The sequence below is a fragment of the Schistocerca cancellata genome, chromosome 11 (genome assembly GCF_023864275.1).
Source record: "Schistocerca cancellata isolate TAMUIC-IGC-003103 chromosome 11, iqSchCanc2.1, whole genome shotgun sequence".
Taxonomy (NCBI): domain Eukaryota; kingdom Metazoa; phylum Arthropoda; class Insecta; order Orthoptera; family Acrididae; genus Schistocerca; species Schistocerca cancellata.
The window spans coordinates 77,952,811-77,976,537 of NC_064636.1; the positions used below are offsets into that span (position 1 = coordinate 77,952,811).

Genomic DNA, 23,727 nt, shown 5'->3' on the forward strand with positions numbered 1-23,727 from the left:
CCAGATGTGTATCTGCAGTAGGTTTCCAGGACATCCAGAGGAGCAAAGACCTAATTTCGTAAAATTTTTAATTTATTAACTGCTTGGCCCAATTTGTCTTTTAAATTCCAGACAAGTGCATAAACTTTTCAACAGGAGTTGTAGAGAATTTTGGAAAAATGATGGAAATAAGGTTAACTGAAACTGTATGAATGTGTCAGGTACTCTGCTTTTATTAATACCATAGCACAGGTGAATTTACATTAAACAGGAAAAAACTAAGTGCAGTGTTCAGGAAGTTGGACAGTGTACATACTAACTCGTTTCAAGGTTAGGAAAAGACTGAAACAACTCAGTAACGGTTGGCCACGCTGACATAAACGTTTGTACGAGGGTTGGAACTTTAATAGCGGCAACTATTTATTTACAACTCGTGCAAAATAGATACGTGTTTCAAAGTTTTACTAAGTAGTCACCAGCATCGTGTATAACCCGTTGCCAGCGATTCTGGAAGTCGTAGGATACTCTTAGCAGTGCCGGTTGTGTTGACAGTTATAGCGGTGCGGTCTATTGCCCTACGAATTTGTAGTAGTTCTGAAGCGAATGCCGTGAGGTGTTCACTTTAGATACCGAGTTGAACTCACGAGGGCTTAATTCAGGGGAGTGCAGTAGGTGGTACAGCACTTAGCAGCCCCATGAGTCAAACAAATCAGTAACAGCTTGCACTGTACGTGCTTGAGCATTGTCCTGCAAAATGATGGTCAGGTCCTGCAGAAAGAGTCATCACTTCTAAGCTGGTCGTAGGTTGTGTTCCAAATGTGAACAGCATGTTGTTGCTGTTGTGGTCTTCAGTCCTGAGACTGGTTTGATGCAGCTCTCCATGCCACTCTATCCTGTGCAAGCTGCTTCATCTTCCTGTACCTACTGCAACCTACATCAATCTGAATCTGCTTAGTGTATTCATCTCTTGGTCTCCCTCTACGATTTTTACCCTCCACGCTGCCCTCCAGTACTAAATTGGTGGTCCCTTGATGTCTCAGAACATGTCCTACCAACCGATCCCTTCTGCTGGTCAAGTTGTGCCACAAACTCCTCTTCTCCCCAATTCTATCTAATACCTCCTCATTAGTTACGTGATCTGCCCATCTAATCTTCAGCATTCTTCTGTAGCACCACATTTCGAAAGCTTCTATTCTCTTCTTGTCCAAACTATTTATCGTCCACGTTTCACTTATATACATGGCCTCACTCCATACAAATACTTCTGACACTTAAATCTATACTCGATGTTAACAAATTTCTCTTCTTCGGAAATGCTTTCCTTGCCATTGCCAGTCTACATTTTATATCCTCTCTACTTCGACCATCATCAGTTATTTTGCTCCCCAAATAGCAAAACTCCTTTACTACTTTAAGTGTCTCATTTCCTAATCTAATACCCTCAACATCACCCGACTTAAATCGACTACATTCCATTATCCTCGTTTTGTTTTTGTTGATGTTCATCTTATACCCTCCTTTCAAGACACCATCCATTCCGTTCAACTGCTCTTCCAAGTCCTTTGCTGTCTCTGACAGAATTACAATGTCATCGGCGAACCTCAAAGTTTTTATTTCATCTCCATGGATTTTAATACCTACTCCGAATTTTTCTTTTGTTTCCTTCGCTGCTTGCTCAATATACAGATTGAATAACATCGGGGAGAGGCTACAACCCTGTCTTACTCCCTTCCCAACCATGAAGAGCATGAACGAGGGGAATTAAGAAACTTTGAACGCGGAATGGTAGTTGGAGATGCTACACGCATGGGGCATTCCGTTTTGGAAATCAAGAGCGTGCCGCGAATACGACGTTTCAGGCCTTACCTCTCACCATAATGCAGTGATCGACGGCCTTCACTTAACGACCTAGAGTAGTACCGTTTGAGTAGAATTCTCACTGCTAACAGACAAGCAACAATGCATGAAATGTCTACAGAAATCAATGTGGGACGTACGACGAACGTATCCGTCGGGACAGTGCATCGAAATTTGGCGTTAACGGAATATGGCAGCAGACGTCCGACGCGAGTGCCTTTGCTCACGAAATAAGCGTCAAACCAAAAAACTACAAAGAACGAAAGTCGTCTAGCTTGAAGGAGGAAACCAGATGGCGCTATGGTTGGCCCGCTAGATGGCGCTCCCATAGGCCAGACGGATATCAACTGCGTTTTTTTAAAAATGGGAACCCCATTTTTTATTACATATTCGTGTAGTACGTATAGAAATATGAATGTTTTAGTTGGACCACTTCCTTCGCTTTGTGATAGATGGCGCTGTAATAGTCACAAACATATGGCTCACAATTTTACACGAACAGTTGGTAACAGGTACGTTTTTTTAAAATTAAAATACAGGACGTAGATACGTTTGAACATTTTATTTCGGTTGTTCCAGTGTGATACATGTACCTTTGTGAACTTATCATTTCTGAGAGCGCATACTGTTAGAGCGTGATTACCTGTAAATACCACATTAATGCAAATAATGGTCGATATGATGTTCGTCAACCTCAATGCATTTGCCAATACGTGTAACGACATTTCTCTCAACAGCGAGTAGTTCGCCTTCCGTAATGTACGCACATACATTGACAATGCGGTGACGCATGTTGTCAGGCGTTGTCGGTGGATCACGATAGCAAATATCCTTCAACTTTCCCCACAGAAAGAAATCCGGGGACGTCAGATCCGGTGAACGTGCGGGCCACGGTATGGTGCTTCGACGACCAATCCACCTGTCATGAAATATGCTATTCAATACCGCTTCAACCGCACGCGAGCTATGTACCGGACATCCATCATGTTGGAAGTATATCGCCGTTCTGACATGCAGTGAAACATCTTGTAGTAACATCGGTAGAACATTGCGTAGGAAATCGGCATACATTGCACAATTTAGATTGCCATCCATAAAATGGGAGCCAATTATCCTTCCTCCCATAATGCCGCACCATACATTAACCCGCCAAGGTAGCTGATGTTCCACTTGTCGCAGCCATCGTGGATTTTCCGTTGCCCAATAGTGCATATTATGGCGGTTTACGTTACCGCTGTTGGTGAATGACGCCTCGTCGCTACATAGAACGCGTGCAAAAAATCTGTCATCGTCCCGTAATTTCTCTTGTGCCCAGTGGCAGAACTGTACACGACGTTCAAAGTCGTCGCCATGCAATTCCTGGTGCACAGAAACATGGTACAGGTCCAATCTATGTTGATGTAGCATTCTCAACACCGACGTTTTTGAGGTTGCCGATTCTCGCGCAGTTTGTCTGCTGCTGATGTGCGGATTAGCAGCGACAGCAGCTGAAACACCTACTTGGGCATCATCATTTGCTGCAGGTCGTGGTTGACGTTTCACACGTGGCTGAACACTTCCTGTTTCCATAAATAACATAACTATCCGGCGAACGGTCCGGACACTTGGATGATGTCGTCCAGGATACCGAGCAGCATACATAGCACACGCCCGTTGGGCATTTTGATCACAACAGCCATACATCAACACGATATCGACCTTTTCCGCAATTGGTAAACGGTCCATTTTAACACGGGTAATGTACCACGAAGCAAATACCGTCCGCACTGGCGGAATGTTACGTAATACCACGTACTTATACGTTTGTAAATATTACAGGGGCCATCTACCACAAAGCGAGAAAAGTGGTCCAACTAAAACATTCATATTTCTTTACGTGCTTCACGAATATGGAATAAAAATGGGGGTTTCTATTTAAAAAAACGCAGTTGACATCCGTTTGACGTATGGCGGCGCCATTTAGGGGGCCAACCACAGCGCCATCTGGTTTCCCCCTTCAAGCTAGACGAGTTTCGTTCTTTGTAGTTCTTTGGTTTGATGCCCTGTATAGTGTTTGGACCCTAGACGACTGGAAAACCATAGCCAGACCAGATGAGTTCCGATTCCAGTTGGTAAGAGCTGACATAGGGTTCGAGTGGGGCGCGGGCCCCACGAAGCCCTGGATCCAGTTCATCAACTAGGCACGTTGCAAGCTGGTGGTGGCTCCATAGTGGTGCGGGACGTCTTTAGATGGGATGGACTGGGTCCTCTGGCCGAACTGAACCGGTCGTTGACTGGCAGTGATTATGTTCGCTACCTGGAGACCATTTGCAGCCACTGATAAACTTGACATTCCCGAACAACGAAATCGTCTTACCACCGGGCCACTGTTTTCCGCGACCTGTTTCAAGAACATTCTGGGCAAATGTAGCTAATGATTTGGCCATCGAGATCATAAATACCCGTTACACTGGTTGAATTTGGTGGGTATCGCATACTTCGGTAAAGCAAAGCCTTTAATAGGTTTCGTTACAAACTGAACCGACTGATTGGAAATGATTACGCTCGGCTACTCGGAGACTATTTGCAGCCATTCATGGACCTCATATTCGCAAACCGCGATGGAATTTACTGGGCCACAGTTGTTCGCGACTGGTTTGTACAGCATTCTGGGCATGAATCCCATCGACCATTTAGGGTGCATAATCGAGAGGTCAGTTCGTGCACAAAATCCAGCACCGGCAACACTTTCTGCAATTATGAACCGCTATAGAGACAGCATGGCCTCAGTATATCTTCAAGGGACTTTCGACGTCTTGTCAATGATACGTCGAGCCGTGCAAAAGGAGGTTCGACAGGATATTAGGAGGTATCCCACAACTTTTGTCAAATGTTCCAATATGTGTGAATTCCTAAGGCATCAAACTGCTGAGATCATCGGGCCCTACACTTACACACTAATTAGACTTACTTTTGAATGCATTACGGGAACAGCAGTGATCAATGTCTTGTAAATAATTACTATTAAAAAACCAGTCTTGATCACGATTTATTTAACAAGGTGACCGATTTCGACCACTACTGTGGTCATCTTCAGACCATTGAGTAGGAACCTCTTCCTGTTGGAGAACAGTGATTCTCCAACAGGAAGAGGTTCCTACTCAATGGTCTGAAGATGACCACAGTAGTGGTCGAAACCGGTCACCTTGTTAAATAAATCGTGATCAAGACTGTTTTTAATAGTAATTAAACTTACACTAAAGATGACACACACTCCTATGCCCGAGGGGCCGCGCAATCCGTGACATGGCGGCTCTAACCGCGCGGCCACTTCGCGCGACCGAGTTTTGTCAAAAATGGTTCAAATGGCTCTGAGCACTATCGGACTTAACTTCTAAGGTCATCAGTCCACTAGAACGTCGAAATACTTAAACCTAACTAACCTAAGGACATCAAACACATCGATGCCCGAGGCAGGATTCGAACCTGCGACCGTGGCGGCCGCGCGGTTCCAAACTGTAGCGCCTTTAACCGCTTGGCCACCACGGCCGGCCCGAGGTTTGTCACCTCAGTGTAGATTATCTTCGAAACCGAGACGCCAAACATACCCTAAACATCACGTGGAACAACCAAATGACCGCGTTCAGCAGCACTCCTTGTTATTTAGGCGTCACCCTCGATCGCAAACTTACAGACATCATGTAGATAAGCTCAGGGGCAAACTATCAACAAGAAACAACCTCCTGAGTAAGCTCACCTCCACAAAATGGGGTGCCGACCCACATACTTTACGTACGTCGGCACTTGCACTCTGCTACTCGGTTGCTGAATACGCTGCCCCAGTTTGGGAAAGATCAGCGCATGCGAAACGAGTGGATCCTCTGCTGAACGATGCCTGTCGCGTCATCACGGAATGCCTAAGACCCACCCTGGTTGGCCAACTTTATTTGCTTTTGTGGCATAGCTCCACCCAACACCAGACGAGCTATAGCAAGCGAAGCAGAGCGCCTCAAGCAGCTGCGCGACCAGCGCCATCCTCTCTTCGCACAAAACCCTCCACACACACGTCTAAAATCGAGACGGAGTTTCCTCACCACAGTTCAACCGCTCGAAACCTCAAAACAAAAGGCCAGATTGTCAAAATGGCAAGCAAGACTGCCTACGGGAGACCAGGCACCTCTAATCCCACCCAATGAACAATTGGCCTCTGGAAATGAACTAAAATGGCCATTGTGGAGAACCCTCAACCGCCTACGATGGGCGGATGCAACGTAAACACGTGTAAATGGGGACACCGAGACGGGACGGACACGTGAAAGTGCGGGCAGACCCAAACAATGGACCACCCCCTGGAATGCAGCAACATGGGGGAAGTGTGCAGGAAAGAAGATCTGGCAAACGCTACAGCAGTGGCAGTTAAATGCGCTGAATTTTGGCTGGACGTGATATGATATATATACTATGTTTGTCTTTATATTGTAATGTGACTCCCCATTTTGGGTTTGTTTTACTTATACAGGGTTATTACAAATGATTGAAGCGATTTCACAGCTCTACAGTAACTTTATTATTTGAGATATTTTCACAATGCTTTGCACACACATACAAAAACTCAAAAAGTTTTTTTAGGCATTCGCAAATGTTCGATATGTGCCCCTTTAGTGATTCGGCAGACATCAAGCCGATAATCAAGTTCCTCCCACACTCGGCGCAGCATGTCCCCATCAATGAGTTCGAAAGCATCGTCGATGCGAGCTCGCAGTTCTGGCACGTTTCTTGGTAGAGGAGGTTTAAACACCGAATCTTTCACACAACCCCACAGAAAGAAATCGCATGGGGTTAAGTCGGGCGAGCGTGGAGGCCATGACACGAATTGCTGATCGTGATCTCCACCATAACCGATCCATCGGTTTTCCAATCTCCTGTTTAAGAAATGCCGAACATCATGATGGAAGTGCGGTGGAGCACCATCCGGTTGAAAGATGAAGTCGGCGCTGTCGGTCTCCAGTTGTGGCATGACCCAATTTTGCAGCATGTCCAGATACACGTGTCCTGTAACGTTTTTTTCGCAGAAGAAAAAGCGGCCGTAAACCTTAAACCGTGAGATTGGACAAAACACGTTAACATTTGGTGAAATGCGAATTTGCTGCACGAATGCGTGAGGATTCACTACCGCCCAGATTCGCATATTGTGTCTGTTCACTTCACCATTAAGCAAAAATGTTGCTTCATCACTGAAAACAAGTTTCGCACTGAACGCATCCTCTTCCATGAGCTGTTGCAACCGCGCCGAAAATTCAAAGCGTTTGACTTTGTCATCGGGTGTCAGGGCTTGTAGCAATTGTAAACGGTAAGGCTTCTGCTTTAGCCTTTTCCGTAAGATTTTCCAAACCGTCGGCTGTGGTACGTTTAGCTCAATGCTTGCTTTATTCGTCGACTTCCGCGGGCTACGCGTGAAACTTGCTCGCACGCGTTCAACCGTTTCTTTGCTCACTGCAGGCCGACCCGTTCATTTCCCTTTACAGAGGCATCCAGAAGGTTTAAACTGCGCACACCATCGCCGAATAGAGTTAGCAGTTGGTGGATCTTTGTTGAACTTCGTCCTGAAGTGTCGTTGCACTGTTATGACTGATGTGAGTGCATTTCAAGCGCGACATACGCTTTATCGGCTCCTGTCGCCATTTTGTCTCACTGCGCTCTCGAGCGCTCTGGCGGCAGAAACCTGACGTGCGGCTTCAGCCGAACAAAACTTTATGAGTTTTTCTACGTATCTGTAGTGTGTCGTGACCATATGTCAATGAATGGAGCTACAGTGAATTTATGAAATCGCTTCAATCATTTGCAATAGCCCAGTACATATGTGTATTGTATTTGTATTTGTGTGTATATGTAATACGTGGGTTGTGTATGGCTTGGACACGATTAAATAAATAAATAAGTGTAGATTATGAGAGCGTGAGAACTTTTAACACTGCAGCACGTCAGCAATCGTGAATAATTTAATGACTATAAAGAACCCGCCTCGATTGCAAACTAAAACCTGATGTTTACCTAGGTTTCGGCGCGGCTTATTTTTTTACATTTTATGCGAGTCTTTTCCCCTTCTGGGCGTTCTATATTAATGTTGGACCATGCCTCTTTACGCAGTTTGTAGTTTTAGTATGTTCCGAAGAAGGCATGTTTTCGATTTGCAATAGAGGCGGATTCTTTATAATTATTAAATTAGAAAGCATTTTAAATTTCTAAAGACGATCAGTCATAAAACGGGGCGATTCAAAAGTCATGTCTCTCAGGGCGAAGTCTATATCGGTGATTCAGCAGTCTCGGCTCAAACAACGACTAATTCAAGAATATTTCAGGTATGATCATTCGAAGCAAAATTTTGTAGTAAAGATGGGCTGTAAAATGCATACCGTAAAAGCTATGAAGAGTTGTTCATCTTCGCTATTGTGAAAGTCATATCTTCTATTGAACAGGTGCCTGTAGCTATTAAGGTAAGCATTTTAGAGCCCATATTTGCCAGCCAGTTTTGCTTCGAAAGATCATTCCTGTCATAAGGGCCAAGAATATTGAACCACTAATACAGGCTTCGTCCTATAGGAGATGACTTTAGAATCACTCTTTCTGAAATTTAGAAAATCGAATTTTTGTTAGCCTTGGAAGCCATCAGTTAGTCAACCCGCAACCACTGGATGACTTTTTCAGGTTTGTAGTAGTACACATTGCGAAGAAACAGAAGAGCCAGCACGGGGTCCCGGGTTCGATTCCCGGCGGGGTCAGGGATTTTCACCTGCCTCGAGATGACTGGGGGTTTGTGTTGTCCTCATCGTTTCATCATCATCCAGGAAAGTGGCGAAATTGGACTGAGCAAAGACTGGGTAATTGTACGGGCGCTGATAACCACGCAGTTGAGCGCCCCACAAACCAAACATCATCATCATCATCATCATCAGAAGAGCCAATAAATATACTACTTCCTGCTATGCGTTGTCGGGGGAATACCATGAAGGTATAGAGATTCAGGATCACACTGATCCGTAGCTATAATCGGTCTCCCTGCGCACCGTTCGATACAGGAACAACAAAGGGAAGAAGAGGGAGCGGTCTAGCACGAAGCATGATCCGCAACACACCGTATGGTGACTAGCAAAGTGTAGGTGTATACTGTAAGCGAAATTTCCGTATAGATAGGTTTAAATGTGGAACGTGCGAGGAATACAGTTGTGAAGTTGGCGGGGAGGGGGGGGGGGGGTCTGTTTTTTTCGGACGTGTCCGAAAGAACACACACACACACACACACACAAGACTGGTTTGATGCACGTCTCCGCGTTACTCTATCCTGTGCGAACCTCTTCATCTGCGAGTAAGTACAGTTTGAACGTCCTAACGCAAACCGTTCAGAAGGTACGACGATTTGATTTCGAATAGTTCAATAATTGCCACCTTGTACGTGGTATTCGTCTCTCCACAGCGCCGTATGATTGTTAGCCGCGCTTACCGTACGCCGCAGTTAATATACCGAAATTAAAGTCACAGCAGTATCGTTTTGGGTTTATTGTTTCGTTGAAAAATATGGAACCCACAATCCGACGTCTAGAAATTACAATCCAAACTCCTGTTTTCACAGAATGAAGTGGTTCCTCATGAATACACAATGGATTTGCAGTATTCCACATACGAGAATTTTGCGAGTTCATGTACCCGGATAAATGAAACCACGCCTCATCAGTGAAAAACGTTTCATCAAGAATATCCCTTCCATTTTGTTGAACGAAATTTTTAAACCATTGACAATAATGCAGTTTCTTGCCATGATCAGTATTTTTCAGTTCTTGCACGACTGTCACATTGTATGGGAAAAATCTAATTTTTTCCTTACAGCTGTGTGGGCCGTTCCGACATTAACATCGATTTTCTTGGCGAGTTTTCTTACTGATTTGTTCGGACTCGTGGACATTTCATCGGAAATATCGAGTAGTTTATCCTAACAAAACGCTAGGACGACCACTTCTCGGTGCATCTGTCACTGAACCCGTACTTCGAAATTTGTTAGTCAAATCTCGCACAGTATCGCGATGTGGGAGTGTTGTCTCCGGGAAAACTGAATTAAATGTTTGACGAACTGAAACTGTGTATTTACCGCCAGCTTTGAACACTTGTTCGACTACAAACACACGTTCTTCAATGGTTAGCATTCTAAGAATGACAAAACCGAAACAAAGGAACAGAGGAACTAAACTTAAACGCTCACGTCGACACGTAACGACACACACCAACGACACGACTGACGTTGGCTGAGATAAACGAAACAGTGGAATGTTGGGAAAGTCCACTTGGAGGGAAGTAACCCAGGCAGGCGAACAATCATACGGAGCTGCGGAGAGACTTTTTGAACACCGCGTATAAAGGGGAAACTTTGTTACTGACTATCACGAAGAGTTCTTAAATGATTTGCTACGGATTTTTACAGCTCGAAAAGTTATTGACCAATTTACAGCCAGTTTTTAATATATTAAATTTATAAATATGTATGTAACATGTTGTGAATTGGCAGGAGCCAATTCACGGAGTTTGGAGGAAGCCGAAAGGCACGCGTTTAAGCTCACGCAGGCTGGCGTGAGGTCTGGAAAATGACAAGGAATTAATATAGCCAATAAGGTACGTTGCTGCTGGAATACTTAACTTTAATCCATAATTGGAGAAGATCGCTCTTGATGATACATAATTACAATCGCAATATAAACTGTTAATGGCGCCTTGCTAGGTCGTAGCAAATGACGTAGCTGAAGGCTACGCTAACTATCGTCTCGGCAAATGAGAGCAAATGTGAGTGAACCATTGTTCGCTAAGTCGGCTGTACAACTGGGGCGAGTGCTAGGGAGTCTCTCTAGACTAGACCTGCCGTGTGGCGGCGCTCGGTCTGCAATCACTGACAGTGGCGACACGCGGGTCCGACGTATACTAGCGGACCGCGGCCGATTTAAAGGCTACCACCTAGCAAGTGTGGTGTCTGGCGGTGACACCACATAACATATAAAGGGGAGAGTAGTAGTAGTAGTAGTAGAAGGGTTTTGTGGGCGCACGACAGCAAGGTCTTCAGCGCCCGTTCAGTATCATAGTGAGACGGGGGTCAAGAAAGAAACTCACAACATTTACATCAAACGGAACATAAAACACGGGGAACAATCAGGGAAAAATATGTGCTCACCCACACCGAAGCGTGGGATGAAGCAGGGCGTCAGCAGTAAAACATGGACAACACAGGAAGAAAAAAGGTAGAGGGAGCTAAAACAATGTAGCAGATGGAAGTGGCTGGCTGACCGCAAGGAAAAAAGGGAGGAGTCAGCCACTCTGCAAGACACTAAAACCGCCAGCCTAAAAGTTTAGGCCACAGTCCAGACACATCACAAAACTTAAAAACCCTAGACACACACGTCTCATCGTTAGCTAAAACACAGGGCAGATCCCCATCAACTTGTGCTTCTGCCCTCGCATCACGGTATAAAACGCAGTCTGTTAAAATGTGCCGGACAGAGATGTGCACACCACAAGTATCACAAAACGGAGGATCCTCCCGCCGTAATAAAAAGCTATGTGTGAGAGGACAGTGCCCGATCCGAAGACGTGTGAGCGCCAGCTCTTCCCGCCTGAGCAGCCGGCAGGAGGAACGCCACGGCCGAGTGGTCGACTTTACCGACCGCAGTTTATTGGCCGTCACCGCCAGCCATTCGTCGTCCCACAACTCCATGCACTTCCTGTGGAGTGCAGCGATGACTGACTGCAAGGGGATAGGACACTGGACAACATCCGGCTCTCTGCAGGCCTCCTTGGCAGCCCGATCAGCCTGTTCATTGCCCCATATGCCGACATGACCAGGCACCCAGCAGAAGGATACCTCTTTACCCCGCCGTTGGAGCAAGTACAGTTGGTCATGTATCAGCCGGACCATCTCTTCAGTCGGGTACAGGTTCTGCAGTGACTGTACGGCACTAAGAGAATCGGAGCAGAGAAGAAATCGATCGCCCCGAACAGTGCCGTCAGGATCGCGTGGAGCTCCGCTGCGAAAACGGTATATTCAGCAGGGAGGCGAATCCGGGTAACATGATCAGGGAACACCACAGAACAGACAAGGAAAGTCTCCTGTTTGGAGCCATCAGTATAAACGACAGTGAAACCATGATGCGCATCTAAAATGTTAGAAAACAGAGATTGGAACGTAAAATCTGGTGTGCCAGCTTTCTTAAAATTAGTCAAATCTAAAATAAGTTTGGGTCTCCGGAGGAGCCGAGGTGGAGATCTGCTCCAACCGCGACGTAAAACACGAAGACCAGCCATAGACATCGCACCGAGGCAATCCTGTGCGCGAATCCCATAGGGCTGCGTCGCACGTTGCCGGTTATGAAACAATCGTGCCAGAGAAGGCTGAGCAACGGTATGGTATGCAGGTGTGGATAAAGGGGAGAAGTAACTCAAACTTTCGAAAAGGTCTCGATAGATTTACTTCATATTTTTACGCGTTACTCTGCTGAACATTCAGACGGAAATGGACACAGGGGGTAGGAGGAGATGGACGGAGAGGGGGTGGGGGCGGGGGTGGGGGGGAGGATGCGAAGATGGGCAGATAGAGGGGGCGACCGCAAGGAATACAGGACGTATATGCAATTCCCACACGTATTTAGCAGTTGCGAAGCATTCCCCGATTTGCTAGTTCGTAATAAGTACACATGAACAAAGTGTCTTTCTTGTGGAAGACTGGGTTAGGAACAGGACAAGTGCTAAGAGAATACGCCTTTGGTTTACGGAAAGAGCGGAGAATGCGATGGAATTATATGGTACAGCTGTGGCCTGATGTAAAGGCCGGCCTTTATCTGTCCCGGGTCGGGCAGGAACGGCAGTTCAAATGCCGGCCGACGCGAAAGGTCGGGCGCGACGCGGACTTTGCTCCTCCTCTAAAGTTTACAACTACTGGCGGGCTCGCAGTAACCACCCACGCTCAACTGCGACCGGCGAATCCTATTCCTGGATCCGGCGTCACGTATTTAACCCGTCCGTCAAGACGGCAGTGGCGATGCCGAACACCCCAATTCCACGAGGAAAAAAAAAAAAAAAAAAAGGACTCCAGGCCACGAGTGGCCTACCGGCACCATCCGACCGCCGTGTCATCCTAAGAGGAGGATGCGGATAGGAGGGGCGTGGGGTCAGCACACCGCTCTCCCGGTCGTTACGATGGTATTCAAGACCGAAGCCGCTACTATTCGGTCGAGTAGCTCCTCAATTGTCATCACGAGGCTGAGTGCACCCCGAAAAACGGCAACAGCGCATGGCGGCCTGGACGGTCACCTGTCCAAGTGCCGGCCACGCCCCACAGCGCTTAACTTCGGTGATCTCACGGGAACCGATGTAGCCACTGCGGCAAGGCAGTTGCCAATTCCACGAGGAAGAGAAATGAATATTAGTTAAGACACAAAGGAATTACCGTACCGACATTTGCAGCGAGTGAACATTGATCTAAGTTAATGGGGACGGTTGAAAATGTGTGCCGGACCGGAATTCGAACCCACGTGTCCTCCTTACTAGACAGATGCTCTGACCAATAAGACTTCTGGACGCAGCTGCACGGACACCCTTCCACGCCTCCCATCACGCCGGAATTCTCAACTTGTCCACACACTACTAATGTAGTGCCCATTATCCACATTACTCGCACCATCTCGCCGATTCCCGTACGGGTTCGAGCCTGGTGTGGATCTACACAGCCGGCCGGGGTGGTCGAGCGGTTCTAGGCGCTTCAGTCTAGAACCGCGCGACCGCTACGGTCGCAGGATCGAATCCTGCCTCGGGCATGGCTGTGTGTGATGTCCTTATGTTAGTTAGGTTTAAGTAGTTCTAAGTTCTAGGGGACAGATGACCACAGATGTTAAGTCCCATAGTGCTCAGAGCCATTTGAATCATTTCAACCTTGTAACTAATTTACGTTCTTTCCACATAGCTCAGGGTGGTCCATTCATCGTGACCGGAGACCGGACCTAATATCTCACGAAATAAGCGTCAAACGAAAAAACTACAAAGAACGAAACTCGTCTAGCTTGAAGGGGGAACCCAGATGGCGCTATGGTTGGCCCGCTAGATGTCGCTCCCATAGATCAAACGGATATCAGTTGCGTTTTTTTAAATAGGAACCCCCATTTTTTATTACATATTCGTTTAGTACGTAAAAAATATTAATGTTTTAGTTAGTGTCAAATTGAATTTTTATTATGAAAACATTCGACAGCAGAACGGTCAAACTGAATGCAAATTTGGTTTATTTTCTTTGTCGCACTGAAAATATTATTACCATTCACAATTACGAACACAACACCAACAAAAAAGCAACCAAGTGACAATGTTACACAACTGATTTTAATTTCCCATCTTTCCGGTGGATTTTACAAATATTCCCTATAATACAAAACTCGTCCTAAAAGTTCTGAACAGAACAGAGACAATGATCAACCAAATCTGTCGAGTCGTTCATAAGTGATAATATGTCATAAACGCGGCTACGTTGCCGACTTTTCCAGTGGATATTCCATAAATTTTATTTCGTACAAACCTTGTCGTAACAATTACGTTCACACACAAAGAATCAACTAAATCGGTCAAGCCGTTCTCAGGTGATGATCTTGTACTATTCCAGGTCCTCCTTCGCCCACCCTGTCCGTCCATCTCCTCTGCTTCTATTTCTCTCTATTTCGCCCTCCTTCTCTCCTCTTCCCAACTCATCCGTCCCATACCTATGTCCACACCTTCCTTCCCTCTCTCTGTCTGTCCATCTACTCCTCCACCCATCTCTCTCTCCACGTTATCACCCCCACCACAGTAGGAGGTTGCTCGTTTTACCGCCACACTATTTTTTCCAGAGAGTAAATAATATTTAATCTTCGTACATCCATATTTAAATTGGATGAAGGTGGGATACAGCTGGTATAATTTTTATTAAAAATGAAACTGCTCCAGCTGTACTTAAGATTTTATATTCATTTGGCTAATAGTTTCGACGTTGCGTCAACACGATCTTCAGGCCCTATATAACATCACCATACATAAAACAAAGAATGTGAGACATCAGTAGTCTGTGTTCTAGTGTACAAAATAAATATATTGTAAACATATTATATATAGGATGAATTCATTAAAAGTAGTTACATTTCGTTCATTTTCACTAAGATGCAATTTACGTTGACATTAACAATTTTTATGGTACAAACAAGTACAAATGATGTTAAATATACACGACCACTTCCGTTATGGATCAATACCAGACATTTGAATAAATATGGGGGTATATATAAGTGTACGTGACACGCCTTTACTCTTCCACATTTATAAGCGAAGGCGTACTTCCTTGACACAATATAGGCTAGTTGTGCTCCGTCTCTAATAACCTCGATGTCGATGGCACGCTGAACCAGACCTTCATTTCATCGGCAAAGAGGACATCGCTTGAAGCTTCGTTCTCGCGACCGTGGCGCCCTCTCGTGGCCTTTCCGACCCCCAGTTCATGTATTATTACTGATTCTTCTTGTATACCCGATATGCCATGCTATTTTGTAAACGCTTTTTTCAGTCCCTTGTACCCATTTTGTAATTTTGATGCACTACTGGCTATTAAAACTGCTACACCAAGAAGAAATCCAGATGATAAACGGGTATTCATTGCACGAATATATTATACTAGAACTGACATCTGATTACATTTTCACGCAATTTGAGTGCATAGATCCTGAGAAATCAGTACCCAGAACAACCACCTCTAGCCGTAATAACGGCCTTGATACGCCTGGACATTGAGTCAAACAGAGCTTGGATGGCGTGTACAGGTACAGCTGCCCATGCAGCTTCAACACGATACCACATGTCATCAAGAGTAGTGACTGGCGTATTCTGACGAGCCAGTTGCCCGGCCACCATTGACCAGACGTTTTCAATTGGTGAATCTGGAGAATGTGCTGGTCAGGGCAGCAGTCGAACATTTTCTGTATCCAGAAAGGCCCATACAGGACCTGCATCATGCGGTCGTGCATTATCCTGCTGAAATGTAGGGTTTCGCAGGGATCGAATGAAGGGTAGAGCCACGGGTCGTAACACATCTGAAAAGTAACGTCCACTGTTCATAGTGGCGTCAGTGCGAACTAGAGGTGACCGAGACGTGTAACCGATGGCACCCCATACCATCACGCCGGGTGACACGCCAGTATGGCGATGACGAATACACGCTTCCAATGTGCATTCACCGCGATGTCGCCAAACACGGACGCGACCATCGTGATGCTGTAAACAGAACCTGGATTCAACCGAAAAAATGTTTTGCCATTCGTGCGCCCAGGTTCGTCGTCGAGTACACCATCGCAGACGCTCCTGTCTGTGATGCAGCGTCAAGGGTAACCGCAGCCTGTTGACTCAGGGATCGAGACGTGGCTGCACGATCCGTTACAGCCGTGCGGATAAGATGCCTGTCATCTCGACTGCTAGTGATACGAGGCCGTTGGGATCCAGCACGGCGTTCCGTATTACCCTCCTGAACCCACCGATTCCATATTCTGCTAACAGTCATTCGATCTCGACCGACGCGAGCAGCAATGTCGCGATACTATAAACCGCAAACGCGATAGACTACGATCCGACATTTATCAAAGTGCGAAACGTGATGGTACGCATTCCTCCCTCCTTACACGAGGCATCACGCAACGTTTCACCAGGCAACGACGGTCAACTGCTGTTTGTGTATGAAAAACCGGTTGGAAACTTCCATCATGTCAGCACGTTGTAGGTGTCGCCACCGGCGCCAACCTTGTGTGAATGCTCTGAAAAGCCAATGATTTGCGTATCACAGCATCTTCTTCCTGTCGGTCAAATTTCGGTCTGTCGCACGTCATCTTCGCGGTGTAGCAATTTTAATGGCCAGTACTGTATTACATTATGAAAATATATTACATTTTTAAATTCGGTCAATAATTAACATAAAATTCTGAAACTGAACTTGTTGTTGCACCTGGAAAGCGTTAGAAGGGCGACGTGTGGGTCGGATTCAGCGATTTTATCGTAGAAATTTGTGACCAGAATCGTCACCTGTGCGTCGCTCCGTGTTGCAATGTCTGAAATGTCTTATGCTTAGCAGCACACAGGAATCATTGAAGACGATTTTTTGAATTGCTTGTTCGTTTAGGAAACTGATGTAAGCACGAATAAATTTGATGAGTCCCGTTGTTAGACGACGGCCCAATGCTGATAAATGGTCGGCTGGTTGGTTGGTTGGTTGGTTGGTTGACTTGGGTAAGGAGACCAAACAGCGATGTCATCGGTCCCATCGGGATAGCAAAGGACGGGGAACGAAGTCGGCCGTCCCCTTTTAAGGGGAGCCGGAGGTGCCTATGCTGCCCATGTTAAAATCACCAAGTTTGAGGCACATTTATGAATAAACTACCAAATAGAAAAATTTGAATTTTTTTTACATACAGAGTGGTTTACTATTGCAGTTATGACAGAGGGATTTTGGAGTATCTTTTCTAGTTTCCTTCCAATTATTTTTTTAATTAATGACCCAAATTTTTTTACAAATAATTGCTTTATAATTAAACTGAAATGAAACTACTTAACATATTGCCAAATGGCTCTGTTACAATGTAAGTTTCACCACTAGGAGTACTGTATAAAAATTTCATCTCTCTAGCTTGAGTAGATTTTGAGAAAATCTTCCTTATATTCGAAAAATTCTAATTTACGGGAAATGGCTATCAAAGTTTCTCAATACATTCCTGCACTATAGGATGGATTATCAGGGTCTTCGTCTTCATCCTCCAAAAGCTTCCTCTTCTGTCTTCTTTTCTGGCCTGTTGTTCCATCATACTTCATATGCCTTTCTCTTCTTTCTGCTCGTACAGTGCTTAGTGCTTGTACAGTGTTCACCCCAGCTGTAAATCCTAATGCCTTCAGAACTTCACACTTCACACTGTTCCCTTGGTTGTAGGTTGCTATTGCATCATAAATGCCGAAGTGCAGTGTTTTTATGCTTACAAACACCCTTTGAGGAAGCACTTTCCAAATCAAATTGTTTACGCTCTCATTAGAATTCTGCGTCTTTACGTGTAGACATTTGTGTAACAATTCTGGCTGTGCTAAGTCATGAAAAATATCATCACTGTCACTAACATATTTACGAAATCTGTCACTTCCACCAGTCAGCTTCTTACTAGAAGATGTCACAGGGCTATGGCCGACCATGTGTTGCTTAGCAGAAGAACGCACTGTTTCACTAATTGTAGTATCGCAACTTGGTATTAGTGTTAATTTTCTTTTGCCTACGTTCTTCCTCTTCTTATATACACGGTTAATAAAACGTGGCATCGTAACCAGAACAACGCTTTACACAAGAAGTATAACACTACCAACAACAGGCGCAACACTGAACTAATTCGAAACGGTAAACAGCAGAGAGACGATGTTCCGCGCTCTTAGCGCTTCATTTGTCACAGAAAACAATGTAGCCAACCCTTGCACACTCGCTGTATGCGTAACATAAGGCGCTGTATGCGTAACAGGCCGAGAAAATCCCAAGCAGTTCGCCAGGAAGTCACGAGAGGGTGTTAGATGCATTCAGCGGCCGCCCATTTCCTCTGCAGGCGTGGGGGAAAATGGTAATAACTCCACTTCTAGGGCGAGTGGAACAATAATTCAAAGTTTACATTAAAGAAGAGTGTTCCAATTAATTTTCGGTAGCAAAAAAAAAAATCGTATATTTTTGGATTTGACCACCTCCGGCTCCCCTTAAAGGAACCATCCCGGAATTTGTGCGAAGCGATTTCGGGAAATCACGGAAAAACTACATCAGGATGATCGGACGCGGGTTTGAACCGTCGTCCTCCCGAATGCGAGTCCAGTGCGCTAACCACTGCGCCACCTCGCTCGATAATGCCGATAAATACCGAAGTCACCAATGCTACAAAATCGAACAGGCGAAAGACTTCAGACACTTATTTCTGAGATCTGTCTCTTTGTCAGCACCTACGGCTTTTCAGTTCAGTATCCACTTTTCGGACGCGCAGGGTGAGTACGGCCTTCATCTCATAATATACTACCTGTATGAGCGGAATGGGACCAGGTATGTCGCAGGTGTTTCGAGCGTTACCAACTGCTGGATTGCTGTGGACGGAGAGGGGGGTGCAGGGGGGTCATTTGACAGGGGTGGGGGACGGGCGTAGTCTGGAATGCCTACCCCTGCCCCCTGGGCAAACGTCCCTGCGCTATGCGACGCATGTGTCCCCAGCCCAGCATTGCCAACATAGCAGACCGAAGGCGCGACACTGTCGCTGCAGTGCTGGATGTTGGCACCCCTGCCGGACCGCCGAACGCTGGCGGAATGCTAACTGCGTCTTGTCCGTCACGGTACACTGACGGACATTAGAAACTGTAATACAGTGTAGGCAGCACGCAACGTCCACAAAAATCGCCGTGAGGCTGTTTACGCAAATGATTAGAATTTCAGCGCAAAGACGCAAAGGACGTGGGAGTGACGTTATGTGCAGAATGTATGCGATAGCTACTTATAACGTACCAGCGTGGTCTACAGTAGGTCCATACAAGTTAGAAAACAACTTCAAATTGGCCAAACAGAAACCACCTAAGCTACGAAAAATGCGCGGTGCTCTTTATGCGTGAAACTACTAGTCCTTGCGAAAAAATTAGACTTTTCTTTGTAGGAAATGTGGCTTAATTTTGGGATACATTTTCGTTAGAGGCTGCGCAATAGCAAGGGAGATACTATCGATGACGGTGCTGCTAAAGGAGAGTTACTAAACACAGCTTGCGGAAATTCCTTCACCAAAGAAGAAGAAGTAAATATTCCAGAATTCGGATCAAGGACAGCTGCCAACATGGCTAACTTAGAAGTAGATATCCCCGGAATAGCGAAGCAAGTTAAATCACTTCATAAAAGCAAGTCTTCCGGTCCAGACTGTAGACCAATTAGGCTCCTTCTAGAGTATGCTGATGCATTTGCTCCATACATAACAATCATTTGGAACCGTTCACTCGACGAAAGGTCCGTACCCAAAGACTGGAAAGTTGCACAGGTCACGCCAGTATTCAAGGAAGGTAACAGGAGTAATCCACCAAATTACAGGCCCATATCCAGAATGAGATTTTGATATGCGCTGATATGAAACTTCCTGGCAGATTAAAACTGTGTGCCTGACCGAGACTCGAACTCGGGACCTTTGCCTTTCGTGGGCAAGTGCTCTACCATCTGAGCTACCGAAGCACGACTCACGCCCGGTCTCACAGCTTCTGCCAGTATCTCGTCTCCTACCTTCCAAACTTTACAGAAGCTCCCCTGCGACATGGCTTAGCCACAGCCTGCGGGATGTTTCCAGAATGAGATTTTCACTCTGCAGCGGAGTGTGCGCTGATATGAAACTTCCTGGCAGATTAAAACTGTGTGCCCAACCGAGACTCGAACTCGGGCAAGTGCTCTACCATCTGAGCTACCGAAGCACGACTCACGCCTGGTCTCACAGCTTTACTTCAAGTTTCGTATCAGCGCACACTCCACTGCAGAGTGAAAATCTCATTCTGGAAACATCCCCCAGGCTGTGGCTAAGCCATGTCTCCGCAATATCCTTTCTTTCAGGAGTGCTAGTTCTGCAAGGTTGGCAGGGGAGCTTCTGTAAAGTTTGGAAGGTAGGAGACGAGATACTGGCAGAAGTAAAGATTGCCCGCGAAAGGCAAAGGTCCCGAGTTCGTGTCTCGGTCGGGCACACAGTTTTAATCTGCCAGGAAGTTTCAAGGATAATGAGAGCTCTCACGGAAAGTGTTCGTTATTCCCACGCGCTGTTCGAAAGTGGAATAATGGAGAATTATCTTGAAGGTGGTTCGATGAACCCCCTGCCAGGCACTTAAGGGTAATTTGCAGACTATCCATGTAAATTTATATGTTTTCGAGATATGAAAGAGAAACCAACGAAAGTGGCCTTGGAACGCACTGTCCCACCCTCAACTCTCTTGCTCCCTCCTCCCCCCATGCTCCAGCTGTCTGGACTTTTAGTACCATATTTTACAGGCTATACGACGCATTTTTTCCTTCGAAAAATTACCTCCAAAACTGAGGCGTGTCTTATACTCGAGATCAATATGAAAATGCCCAGTGTCTGATTTAAAATTCCCGCCAATCTTAAAAATGGCCGTAAGTTCAATGCTGCGAGAAACGTATCTCCGCCTGACCACATTGGGCTGAACTGCTAGCAGCAGAGCACCAATGCGCCCAACATGGGTTGCGGAGATTCACAAGCTCTCTAACACTCCCTCCCGCCCCGCCATTACAAAGCCTGGACACTATCCAGGCTATGACGCGGCATTGCAGTCTACAGTGCCTAAGAACTTGAACTAAAAATGTCGTGTGACTAAGGCCTCCCGTCGGGTAGACCGTTCGCCGGGTGCAAGTCTTTCGATTTGACGCCACTTCGGCGACTTGCATGTCGATGGGGATGAAATGATGATGATTAGGACAGCACAACACCCAGTCCCTGAGCGGAGAAAACCTCCGACCTAGCCGGGAGTCGAACCCGTACCCATAGGAACTTGAACTGAAAGTGATATGTGTTATCGGTAACAGTACAATATTGTTCAAAAAATGGCTCTGAGCACTATGGGACTCAACATCTTAGGTCATAAGTCCCCTAGAACTTAGAACTACTTACACCTAACTAACCTAAGGACATCACACACACCCATGCCCGAGGCAGGATTCGAACCCGCGATCGTAGCAGTCCCGCGGTTCCGGACTGCAGCGCCAGAACCGCTAGACCACCGCGGCCGGCTACAATTTTGTTGTTAGTAGTGAGTTTCATAATGAGAAAAAAATAGAAGGTATTCATATGATGCGGGCTGTAAATTGAAAATGATAGCATATGCAGAATAACACGGAAACAGAGCAGCTGAGTTGCATTTCGGCCCTCCACCAATAGAACTGGTGGTCCATAATGGTGTGGGCTGTGGACCACGCACTCCAGCTGAACCGATCGTTGACTGGAAATGGTTACATTCTGCTATTTGTCGAGTATTTGCAGCCAATCATAGACGTCATCTTCCCAAACAACAGTGCACCATGTCACTCGGCCACAGTTGTTCACGACTGGTTTGGAGAACAATCTGGATAGTTCGAGCGAATGATTTGACCACTCATACCGACCGGTCGAGCATTTATGGAACGTAATCGAGAGATCACTTCCAATCATAGACTTCATCTTCCCAAACAACAGTGCACCATGTCACTCGGCCACAGTTGTTCACGACTGGTTTGGAGAACAATCTGGATAGTTTGAGCGAATGATTTGACCACTCATACCGACCGGTCGAGCATTTATGGAACGTAATCGAGAGACCTCCACAAAATCCTGCACCATCAACACTTTCGCAGTTATGGACAGCTATAGAGACACCATGGCACTCAGCCCTCGTGAGGCAAACTGAGGAGGTACTTGATTGAGAAGTAATGGCTCCAGTGCCGTAAACTGACAAATCGGTAAGGAGAGCAGTGTGCTGACCACATGCCCCTCCATATCCTCATCCAGTGACGCTTGTGGTCTGAGGATGACACGGCGGCCGGTCGGTAACGTCCCTAATGGTTTCCGAAACAAACTGCCCCGTGCGTCTAGCGCCAACTAGCATTCCAATTGAAAGTCTGTTAAATCCCGTCGTGGGTCTAGAATAACGTCGGAAACTGTTTCACATGACTCAGCTGAGCACAAATGACAGTTCTCCAAATGTTTTGCCCTTCTATACCTTGCGTACGTGATACTAAAGTGCGCGTCATTTATGTTGGCGGCCGAGTTTAGGTTCGTTCTGCGCATCTGACGTCACAAAACACAGTCAGCCAATGAACAGAGAACGGCGTTGCCAGAGCTCGACTGCAGAGCAGAGCACGGACGAGTGTCTTCAGTTTTAGAAACGTTCAGTCATAAATAGAGTAATTGAACAAAAGCAATGTCTTGATAGCAGACATTCTTTTATAGAAAGTTTGGAAAAAGCATTCTTTATACCAATTGCTTCATATTCTATTAATTAATTAAACCAAACAAGCAATAAGCCTCCTAATTAAGGCGATAGCAAGGAAAGGTGTTTGTATCATTCTCACTAACCGCTTTTTTGCAATAAAGAACAGCGGTAATTGTTTATTTGCTATTGTACTTCGACGAAACGCCAATAATTCATAGTCCTACCAACAGTGTTTGCCGGTATTTTGCGTTATATTTTATTAGAGTCCTCCAGGAGGTCGCTTGAATAACGAGCTGCGTTAGCGTGATGGTTGAGGTTTTTGGCTGCTAAGTGCAAGATACAGAGTTCAAACCTTGTTCGGTGCTTAATATTTTCTTTATTTAAAACAATATCGAAATGTCATACGTCATGAGTTTTATTCGTTTGAATGCAATTTTTCGAAATTTCTAGTGCTTTGTCTCTTCATTAACCCTTTCGCTGCTACAGAGACGTGCTCCCCGCATTCCGCGCTGTGCGCGATTTCGTCATCACTGCACTGCCCGCCTGTGCAGACACATGGTGTTCCCACTGCTTTGACACACTTATCATTCGATTTCACAAAAACTATTGGGCCCAAAAATTAGATTTTTACACGTCTTCTTGACTGATACCTTCCCCCCATAAATGACTTAATTTTGTTTCGATCTTCAACGCAGTTATTATGCAGCATTAAATGTAGCAAACCATTGCACGAAATTTTGAAGAGTTTGCAGAGGTAAAAGTCCGTAGCGTATACTTTCCGTATGGTCGATTTTAGTTGCCACAATGTTGAGAATGAAATGTGGACAAGATACCTAAATTTCATATAAAATTTACTGTATAACAATATCTCATTTAAGAATC

The 23,727-nt window shown here is 45.7% G+C and overlaps 1 protein-coding gene across 1 annotated transcript in view; it reads right to left on the reverse strand.

Moving 5' to 3' along the window:
* LOC126108224 (pleckstrin homology domain-containing family G member 5) overlaps positions 1–23,727 on the reverse strand; it is a 694,776-nt gene that overhangs the window by 377,045 nt on the left and 294,004 nt on the right. The gene's annotated exons all lie outside the window — the stretch shown is intronic.